The sequence below is a fragment of the Labeo rohita genome, unplaced genomic scaffold (assembly GCF_022985175.1).
Source record: "Labeo rohita strain BAU-BD-2019 unplaced genomic scaffold, IGBB_LRoh.1.0 scaffold_1511, whole genome shotgun sequence".
Lineage (NCBI taxonomy): Eukaryota > Metazoa > Chordata > Actinopteri > Cypriniformes > Cyprinidae > Labeo > Labeo rohita.
Genome location: NW_026127683.1, coordinates 2,501 through 10,207, shown reverse-complemented (window position 1 = coordinate 10,207; position 7,707 = coordinate 2,501). Strand labels below are relative to the sequence as shown.

The following is a 7,707-nucleotide window of genomic DNA, read 5'->3' as shown; positions in this document are numbered from 1 at the left end:
TCCTCTGCTAGGCTTTTCTTACCCTCGCACTGTGCAGAATGGCGCCGGGTTAGTTGTTAAACGCCTGCTAGTCAAAGAGATCGGGTTCGAATCCACGGGCCTTTGGGGAGCTCTGAACCTCCGTGCTCTTAACAGCACTGGTAAACAGGAGATCCTGGGTTCGAATCCCAGCGGAGCCTTTGCTGTGCGCCTCAATACAGCCGAGCGCGGGCTTTTCCGAAACAGGATGGCAAATGCGGAGCGTGAGGACAGTGGGCGTTTTCTCTGGCGCCACCACCCCCCTCACCTGGACAGTCGACCCCGAGGACGCTGTATGCTTTTGAACCAGGCATCAGTTGCACAGAGACCCGAGGACCTGTCTTTCTGCCCACACAGCGATCGACTCGACCTGCGATCGACTCGACCTTACGGAAGAAAAGCCTTGACGAGGCCCAGCCTGGTGCTCCGTCGGGCTCTGTGGCGCAATGGATAGCGCATTGGACTTCTAGGCTGCCGGAAGAGGCCATTCAAAGGTTGTGGGTTCGAGTCCCACCAGAGTCGTGGCTTTTGGCATTTTGTGAAGCCCATACTGCGCAGTGTTGCCCTTGGGCAGCAGAGACCGTTTTGAGGCCTCCTGTTCTCAACATACATTGATTTAAAAAATGTCAAAAAATTCTTTTGCTCAGTTGCACAGCATCATTAGGTAGGATTGACGTCGTCCTGACGCTCGAGGGTCCGTTGCCTTTCTGGACGCTGCGGTCAGACTTGTTTCTACCCTGCAAACAGAAGGGCGGACACCGCTGTCACCGCTCGGTTCCGCGATGTAACGATTAGCTCTCTGGACTCCGAATCCAGCGATTCGGGTTTAAAACTTGGTGGAACCTGCTCGTTCCTTTGACGGGCAGCGCTGGTTACTGAAGAGTCTACGCCACAACGCCAAAACGCGCTAATCTAGACTGAAACAACGTTGTCCTAAACTGAGCTGACTAATATCACCGTTGTCTTGGGCAGACCTCGAACAATTGCTCTCCAGTAAAAACAGGATGACGTGTGTGGCTGTGCTGCAATGTAGCCTTGTGCCATTTAATTCAGCCTCGTGTCCTTTGCTTTTGACGTGTTAATCAACATTAAACTGAGAAGGCAGGCCATGGTAGTGAAGGTACGGCAGAAACGGGCTTCTCAGAAATCCACCCAGTCACATGTGCCCTTCTTCTACACTTGCCAACTGCAGAAGCGGGATGTCTGAGCGCCTGAAGCCAGGAGCGCAGTGAAGCACATGGCCGGGCGGCAGCTCGGGACAGGTGGCTCGTTGGTCTAGGGGTATGATTCTCGCTTAGGGTGCGAGAGGTCCCGGGTTGAAATCCCGGACGAGCCCGCCTCTGGCTGCGGAGCGTCTTTCTTTGAAGCGCATCCGTTGAGGCCATCTGTGATCGAACCCACCCAGCCTGTTGGTTTTTTGGGCAACATTCGATTAAGAGGGCAGCCCAAGCTGGTGGAGAAACGGCAAAAAGGATTTTTTTGCTGTTGTTTTTTTGTTTTGTTCGCAGCCATGTGCTTCTTCTGTTTGCATTTGCCAACCACAGGAGAACGCGACAGCAGGTGGCTCGTTGGTCTAGGGGTATGATTCTCGCTTAGGGTGCGAGAGGTCCCGGGTTCAAATCCCGGACGAGCCCGGCTGCAGCTTCAAAAGCGCTGCTTTCTTTGGCTCAGTTGAACAGCATCATTAGGTAGGATTGACGTCGTCCTGCTTGTGGTCTTACAGTGTCAATGTCGGTTAGAGAGTGGCCTTTGGTGCCGTTGCCGAAATAGCTCAGTTGGGGGAGCGTTAGACTGAAGGTCCCTGTTTTTGGCAGAGAGGAGTCGTGTGTTGTTTTTGCACTCCGTCCAGACGCTCGAGGGTCCGTCGCCTTTCGGGTTTAAAGCGATTCGGGTTTAAAACTTGGTGGAACCTGCTCGTTCCTTTGACGGGCAGCGCTCGTTACTGAAGAGTCTACGCCAAAACACCAAAACGAGCTAATCTAGACTGAAACGACGTTGACCTAAATCGAGCTGACTAATCTCACCGTTGTCTTGTGCGGGCAACACAGTGGCTCGTTGGTCTAGGGGTATGATTCTCGCTTCGGGTGCGAGAGGTCCCGGGTTCAAATCCCGGACGAGCCCGGCTGCAGCTCTGAAAACCTTGTTTTAGAGGATTAGCCGTCAATCCCGCTTTCTTTACCAGCAGCGCAGTGAAGTACGGCCAAACAACGCCAAAACGCGCTAATCTAGACTGAAACAACGTTGACCTAAATTGAGCTGACTAATATCACCGTTGTCTTCTGCAGACATCGAACAATTGCTCCAGTAAAAACAGGATGACGTGTGTGGCTGTGCTGCAATGTAGTCTTTCAAATGCTGGACGCTTGGCCACGCTTGGCCAACAAACGCAGAGACTAGCTGGCCACCCCCAGTCAGTTGTCAACAAAGCCTTTTTAGCCGCACAGCACCTGGACACTGGCCTCTTGCCTAGATGCTTTGATCCTCTGAGCCGCCCTCCCCAGCCCTCATGTGCAGAATGGCGCCGTGGCTTAGTTGGTTAAAGCGCCTGTCTAGTAAACAGGAGATCCTGGGTTCGAATCCCAGCGGTGCCTTTTGGGGAGCTCTGGCACCTCCGTGGCTTTTCTTCCCGAGAACGCAACGCAAACAGTGGTGCAGTGCAGCAGCAGGTGGTTTCGGTTGCAAACCAGCCCTCGGCAACGCAAACAGAGCAGCAGCAGGTGGTTTCGTTTCCGAACCAGCCCTCGGCTGTTGTCGAAGAATGTTGGCCCGGGCGGAACCGTCACAGCAACGGGGCGCCGTGGCTTAGCTGGTCAAAGCGCCTGTCTTGTAAACAGGAGATCCTGGGTTCAAATCCCAGCGGTGCCTTTCAGAGAGCTATGGCACCTCCTTGGAGGCCGTGGCTTTTCTTCCCGAGAACGCAACGCAAACGGTGTTGCAGCGCAGCAGCAGGTGGTTTTGCTTGCAAACCAGCCCTCGGCTGTTGCCGATGAATGCTGGCCCATCGGAACCGTCATAGGGACGGGGCGCCGTGGCTTAGTTGGTTAAAGCGCCTGTCTCGTAAACAGGAGATCCTGGGTTCGAATCCCAGCGGAGCCTTTGCTGTGCGCCTCAATACAGCCGAGCGCGGGCTTTTCCGAAACAGGATGGCAAATGCGGAGCGTGAGGACAGTGGGCGGTTTCTCTGGCGCCACCACCCCCCTCACCTGGACAGTCGACCCCGAGGACGCTGTATGCTTTTGAACCAGGCATCAGTTGCACAGAGACCCGAGGACCTGTCTTTCTGCCCACACAGCGATCGACTCGACCTGCGATCGACTCGACCTGCGATAGACGGGCACAAATACGGAAGAAAAGCCTTGACGAGGCCCAGCCTGGTGCTCCGTCGGGCTCTGTGGCGCAATGGATAGCGCATTGGACTTCTAGGCTGCCGGAAGAGGCCATTCAAAGGTTGTGGGTTCGAGTCCCACCAGAGTCGTGGCTTTTGGCATTTTGTGAAGCCCATACTGCGCAGTGTTGCCCTTGGGCAGCAGAGACCGTTTTGAGGCCTCCTGTTCTCAACATACATTGATTTAAAAAATGTCAAAAAATTCTTTTGCTCAGTTGCACAGCATCATTAGGTAGGATTGACGTCGTCCTGACGCTCGAGGGTCCGTTGCCTTTCTGGACGCTGCGGTCAGACTTGTTTCTACCCTGCAAACAGAAGGGCGGACACCGCTGTCACCGCTCGGTTCCGCGATGTAACGATTAGCTCTCTGGACTCCGAATCCAGCGATTCGGGTTTAAAACTTGGTGGAACCTGCTCGTTCCTTTGACGGGCAGCGCTCGTTACTGAAGAGTCTACGCCACAACGCCAAAACGCGCTAATCTAGACTGAAACAACGTTGTCCTAAACTGAGCTGACTAATATCACCGTTGTCTTGGGCAGACCTCGAACAATTGCTCTCCAGTAAAAACAGGATGACGTGTGTGGCTGTGCTGCAATGTAGCCTTGTGCCATTTAATTCAGCCTCGTGTCCTTTGCTTTTGACGTGTTAATCAACATTAAACTGAGAAGGCAGGCCATGGTAGTGAAGGTACGGCAGAAACGGGCTTCTCAGAAATCCACCCAGTCACATGTGCCCTTCTTCTACACTTGCCAACTGCAGAAGCGGGATGTCTGAGCGCCTGAAGCCAGGAGCGCAGTGAAGCACATGGCCGGGCGGCAGCTCGGGACAGGTGGCTCGTTGGTCTAGGGGTATGATTCTCGCTTAGGGTGCGAGAGGTCCCGGGTTGAAATCCCGGAGAGCCCGCCTCTGGCTGCGGAGCGTCTTTCTTTGAAGCGCATCCGTTGAGGCCATCTGTGATCGAACCCAGCCTGTTGGTTTTTTGGGCAACATTCGATTAAGAGGGCAGCCCAAGCTGGTGGAGAAACGGCAAAAAGGATTTTTTTGCTGTTTTTTTTTTTGTTTTGTTCGCAGCCATGTGCTTCTTCTGTTTGCATTTGCCAACCACAGGAGAACGCGACAGCAGGTGGCTCGTTGGTCTAGGGGTATGATTCTCGCTTAGGGTGCGAGAGGTCCCGGGTTCAAATCCCGGACGAGCCCGGCTGCAGCTTCAAAAGCGCTGCTTTCTTTGGCTCAGTTGAACAGCATCATTAGGTAGGATTGACGTCGTCCTGCTTGTGGTCTTACAGTGTCAATGTCGGTTAGAGAGTGGCCTTTGGTGCCGTTGCCGAAATAGCTCAGTTGGGGGAGCGTTAGACTGAAGGTCCCTGTTTTTGGCAGAGAGGAGTCGTGTTTTTTTTTGCACTCCGTCCAGACGCTCGAGGGTCCGTCGCCTTTCGGGTTTAAAGCGATTCGGGTTTAAAACTTGGTGGAACCTGCTCGTTCCTTTGACGGGCAGCGCTCGTTACTGAAGAGTCTACGCCAAAACACCAAAACGAGCTAATCTAGACTGAAACGACGTTGACCTAAATCGAGCTGACTAATCTCACCGTTGTCTTGTGCGGGCAACACTTTGGCTCGTTGGTCTAGGGGTATGATTCTCGCTTCGGGTGCGAGAGGTCCCGGGTTCAAATCCCGGACGAGCCCGGCTGCAGCTCTGAAAACCTTGTTTTAGAGGATTAGCCGTCAATCCCGCTTTCTTTACCAGCAGCGCAGTGAAGTACGGCCAAACAACGCCAAAACGCGCTAATCTAGACTGAAACAACGTTGACCTAAATTGAGCTGACTAATATCACCGTTGTCTTCTGCAGACATCGAACAATTGCTCTCCAGTAAAAACAGGATGACGTGTGTGGCTGTGCTGCAATGTAGTCTTTCAAATGCTGGACGCTTGGCCACGCTTGGCCAACAAACGCAGAGACTAGCTGGCCACCCCCAGTCAGTTGTCAACAAAGCCTTTTTAGCCGCACAGCACCTGGACACTGGCCTCTTGCCTAGATGCTTTGATCCTCTGAGCCGCCCTCCCCAGCCCTCATGTGCAGAATGGCGCCGTGGCTTAGTTGGTTAAAGCGCCTGTCTAGTAAACAGGAGATCCTGGGTTCGAATCCCAGCGGTGCCTTTTGGGGAGCTCTGGCACCTCCGTGGCTTTTCTTCCCGAGAACGCAACGCAAACAGTGGTGCAGTGCAGCAGCAGGTGGTTTCGGTTGCAAACCAGCCCTCGGCAACGCAAACAGAGCAGCAGCAGGTGGTTTCGTTTCCGAACCAGCCCTCGGCTGTTGTCGAAGAATGTTGGCCCGGGCGGAACCGTCACAGCAACGGGGCGCCGTGGCTTAGCTGGTCAAAGCGCCTGTCTTGTAAACAGGAGATCCTGGGTTCAAATCCCAGCGGTGCCTTTCAGAGAGCTATGGCACCTCCTTGGAGGCCGTGGCTTTTCTTCCCGAGAACGCAAACGGTGTTGCAGCGCAGCAGCAGGTGGTTTTGCTTGCAAACCAGCCCTCGGCTGTTGCCGAAGAATGCTGGCCCGTCGGAACCGTCATAGGGACGGGGCGCCGTGGCTTAGTTGGTTAAAGCGCCTGTCTCGTAAACAGGAGATCCTGGGTTCGAATCCCAGCGGAGCCTTTGCTGTGCGCCTCAATACAGCTGAGCGCGGGCTTTTCCGAAACAGGATGGCAAATGCGGAGCGTGAGGACAGTGGGCGGTTTCTCTGGCGCCACCACCCCCCCACCTGGGACAGTCGACCCCGAGGACGCTGTATGCTTTTGAACCAGGCATCAGTTGCACAGAGACCCGAGGACCTGTCTTTCTGCCCACACAGCGATCGACTCGACCTGCGATCGACTCGACTGCGACTCTCTGGAGACGGGCACAAATACGGAAGAAAAGCCTTGACGAGGCCCAGCCTGGTGCTCCGTCGGGCTCTGTGGCGCAATGGATAGCGCATTGGACTTCTAGGCTGCCGGAAGAGGCCATTCAAAGGTTGTGGGTTCGAGTCCCACCAGAGTCGTGGCTTTTGGCATTTTGTGAAGCCCATACTGCGCAGTGTTGCCCTTGGGCAGCAGAGACCGTTTTGAGGCCTCCTGTTCTCAACATACATTGATTTAAAAAATGTCAAAAAATTCTTTTGCTCAGTTGCACAGCATCATTAGGTAGGATTGACGTCGTCCTGACGCTCGAGGGTCCGTTGCCTTTCTGGACGCTGCGGTCAGACTTGTTTCTACCCTGCAAACAGAAGGGCGGACACCGCTGTCACCGCTCGGTTCCGCGATGTAACGATTAGCTCTCTGGACTCCGAATCCAGCGATTCGGGTTTAAAACTTGGTGGAACCTGCTCGTTCGCCAAAACGCGCTAATCTAGACTGAAACAACGTTGTCCTAAACTGAGCTGACTAATATCACCGTTGTCTTGGGCAGACCTCGAACAATTGCTCTCCAGTAAAAACAGGATGACGTGTGTGGCTGTGCTGCAATGTAGCCTTGTGCCATTTAATTCAGCCTCGTGTCCTTTGCTTTTGACGTGTTAATCAACATTAAACTGAGAAGGCAGGCCATGGTAGTGAAGGTACGGCAGAAACGGGCTTCTCAGAAATCCACCCAGTCACATGTGCCCTTCTTCTACACTTGCCAACTGCAGAAGCGGGATGTCTGAGCGCCTGAAGCCAGGAGCGCAGTGAAGCACATGGCCGGGCGGCAGCTCGGGACAGGTGGCTCGTTGGTCTAGGGGTATGATTCTCGCTTAGGGTGCGAGAGGTCCCGGGTTGAAATCCCGGACGAGCCCGCCTCTGGCTGCGGAGCGTCTTTCTTTGAAGCGCATCCGTTGAGGCCATCTGTGATCGAACCCAGCCTGTTGGTTTTTTGGGCAACATTCGATTAAGAGGGCAGCCCAAGCTGGTGGAGAAACGGCAAAAAGGATTTTTTTGCTGTTTTTTTTTTTTTTTCGCAGCCATGTGCTTCTTCTTCTTTGCATTTGCCAACCACAGGAGAACGCGACAGCAGGTGGCTCGTTGGTCTAGGGGTATGATTCTCGCTTAGGGTGCGAGAGGTCCCGGGTTCAAATCCCGGACGAGCCCGGCTGCAGCTTCAAAAGCGCTGCTTTCTTTGGCTCAGTTGAACAGCATCATTAGGTAGGATTGACGTCGTCCTGCTTGTGGTCTTACAGTGTCAATGTCGGTTAGAGAGTGGCCTTTGGTGCCGTTGCCGAAATAGCTCAGTTGGGGGAGCGTTAGACTGAAGGTCCCTGTTTTTGGCAGAGAGGAGTCGTGTGTTGTTT

General features: G+C 54.0%; 16 non-coding genes across 16 annotated transcripts; all 16 read left to right on the top strand.

Moving 5' to 3' along the window:
• The first annotated feature begins 450 nt into the window (after positions 1–450).
• On the top strand, positions 451–540 carry trnar-ucu (transfer RNA arginine (anticodon UCU)). Its single transcript is given in 2 exon segments — positions 451–487; positions 505–540. It is a non-coding gene; the product is annotated as a tRNA-Arg (tRNA).
• Positions 541–1,282: 742 nt separating this feature from the next.
• On the top strand, positions 1,283–1,354 carry trnap-agg (transfer RNA proline (anticodon AGG)). The gene has a single exon. It is a non-coding gene; the product is annotated as a tRNA-Pro (tRNA).
• A 226-nt stretch (positions 1,355–1,580) lies between these two features.
• Positions 1,581–1,652, top strand: trnap-agg (transfer RNA proline (anticodon AGG)). Its single transcript has one exon. It is a non-coding gene; the product is annotated as a tRNA-Pro (tRNA).
• A 415-nt stretch (positions 1,653–2,067) lies between these two features.
• On the top strand, positions 2,068–2,139 carry trnap-cgg (transfer RNA proline (anticodon CGG)). The gene has a single exon. It is a non-coding gene; the product is annotated as a tRNA-Pro (tRNA).
• Positions 2,140–2,535: 396 nt separating this feature from the next.
• Positions 2,536–2,609, top strand: trnat-agu (transfer RNA threonine (anticodon AGU)). The gene has a single exon. It is a non-coding gene; the product is annotated as a tRNA-Thr (tRNA).
• A 200-nt stretch (positions 2,610–2,809) lies between these two features.
• trnat-ugu (transfer RNA threonine (anticodon UGU)) lies at positions 2,810–2,883 on the top strand. The gene has a single exon. It is a non-coding gene; the product is annotated as a tRNA-Thr (tRNA).
• Positions 2,884–3,040: 157 nt separating this feature from the next.
• On the top strand, positions 3,041–3,114 carry trnat-cgu (transfer RNA threonine (anticodon CGU)). The gene has a single exon. It is a non-coding gene; the product is annotated as a tRNA-Thr (tRNA).
• Positions 3,115–3,403: 289 nt separating this feature from the next.
• On the top strand, positions 3,404–3,493 carry trnar-ucu (transfer RNA arginine (anticodon UCU)). The gene is given in 2 exon segments: positions 3,404–3,440; positions 3,458–3,493. It is a non-coding gene; the product is annotated as a tRNA-Arg (tRNA).
• A 1,036-nt stretch (positions 3,494–4,529) lies between these two features.
• trnap-agg (transfer RNA proline (anticodon AGG)) lies at positions 4,530–4,601 on the top strand. Its single transcript has one exon. It is a non-coding gene; the product is annotated as a tRNA-Pro (tRNA).
• Positions 4,602–5,015: 414 nt separating this feature from the next.
• On the top strand, positions 5,016–5,087 carry trnap-cgg (transfer RNA proline (anticodon CGG)). The gene has a single exon. It is a non-coding gene; the product is annotated as a tRNA-Pro (tRNA).
• A 398-nt stretch (positions 5,088–5,485) lies between these two features.
• Positions 5,486–5,559, top strand: trnat-agu (transfer RNA threonine (anticodon AGU)). The gene has a single exon. It is a non-coding gene; the product is annotated as a tRNA-Thr (tRNA).
• Positions 5,560–5,759: 200 nt separating this feature from the next.
• trnat-ugu (transfer RNA threonine (anticodon UGU)) lies at positions 5,760–5,833 on the top strand. The gene has a single exon. It is a non-coding gene; the product is annotated as a tRNA-Thr (tRNA).
• Positions 5,834–5,985: 152 nt separating this feature from the next.
• On the top strand, positions 5,986–6,059 carry trnat-cgu (transfer RNA threonine (anticodon CGU)). Its single transcript has one exon. It is a non-coding gene; the product is annotated as a tRNA-Thr (tRNA).
• A 295-nt stretch (positions 6,060–6,354) lies between these two features.
• On the top strand, positions 6,355–6,444 carry trnar-ucu (transfer RNA arginine (anticodon UCU)). The gene is given in 2 exon segments: positions 6,355–6,391; positions 6,409–6,444. It is a non-coding gene; the product is annotated as a tRNA-Arg (tRNA).
• A 699-nt stretch (positions 6,445–7,143) lies between these two features.
• Positions 7,144–7,215, top strand: trnap-agg (transfer RNA proline (anticodon AGG)). The gene has a single exon. It is a non-coding gene; the product is annotated as a tRNA-Pro (tRNA).
• Positions 7,216–7,435: 220 nt separating this feature from the next.
• Positions 7,436–7,507, top strand: trnap-agg (transfer RNA proline (anticodon AGG)). Its single transcript has one exon. It is a non-coding gene; the product is annotated as a tRNA-Pro (tRNA).
• The last annotated feature ends 200 nt before the right edge of the window (positions 7,508–7,707 follow it).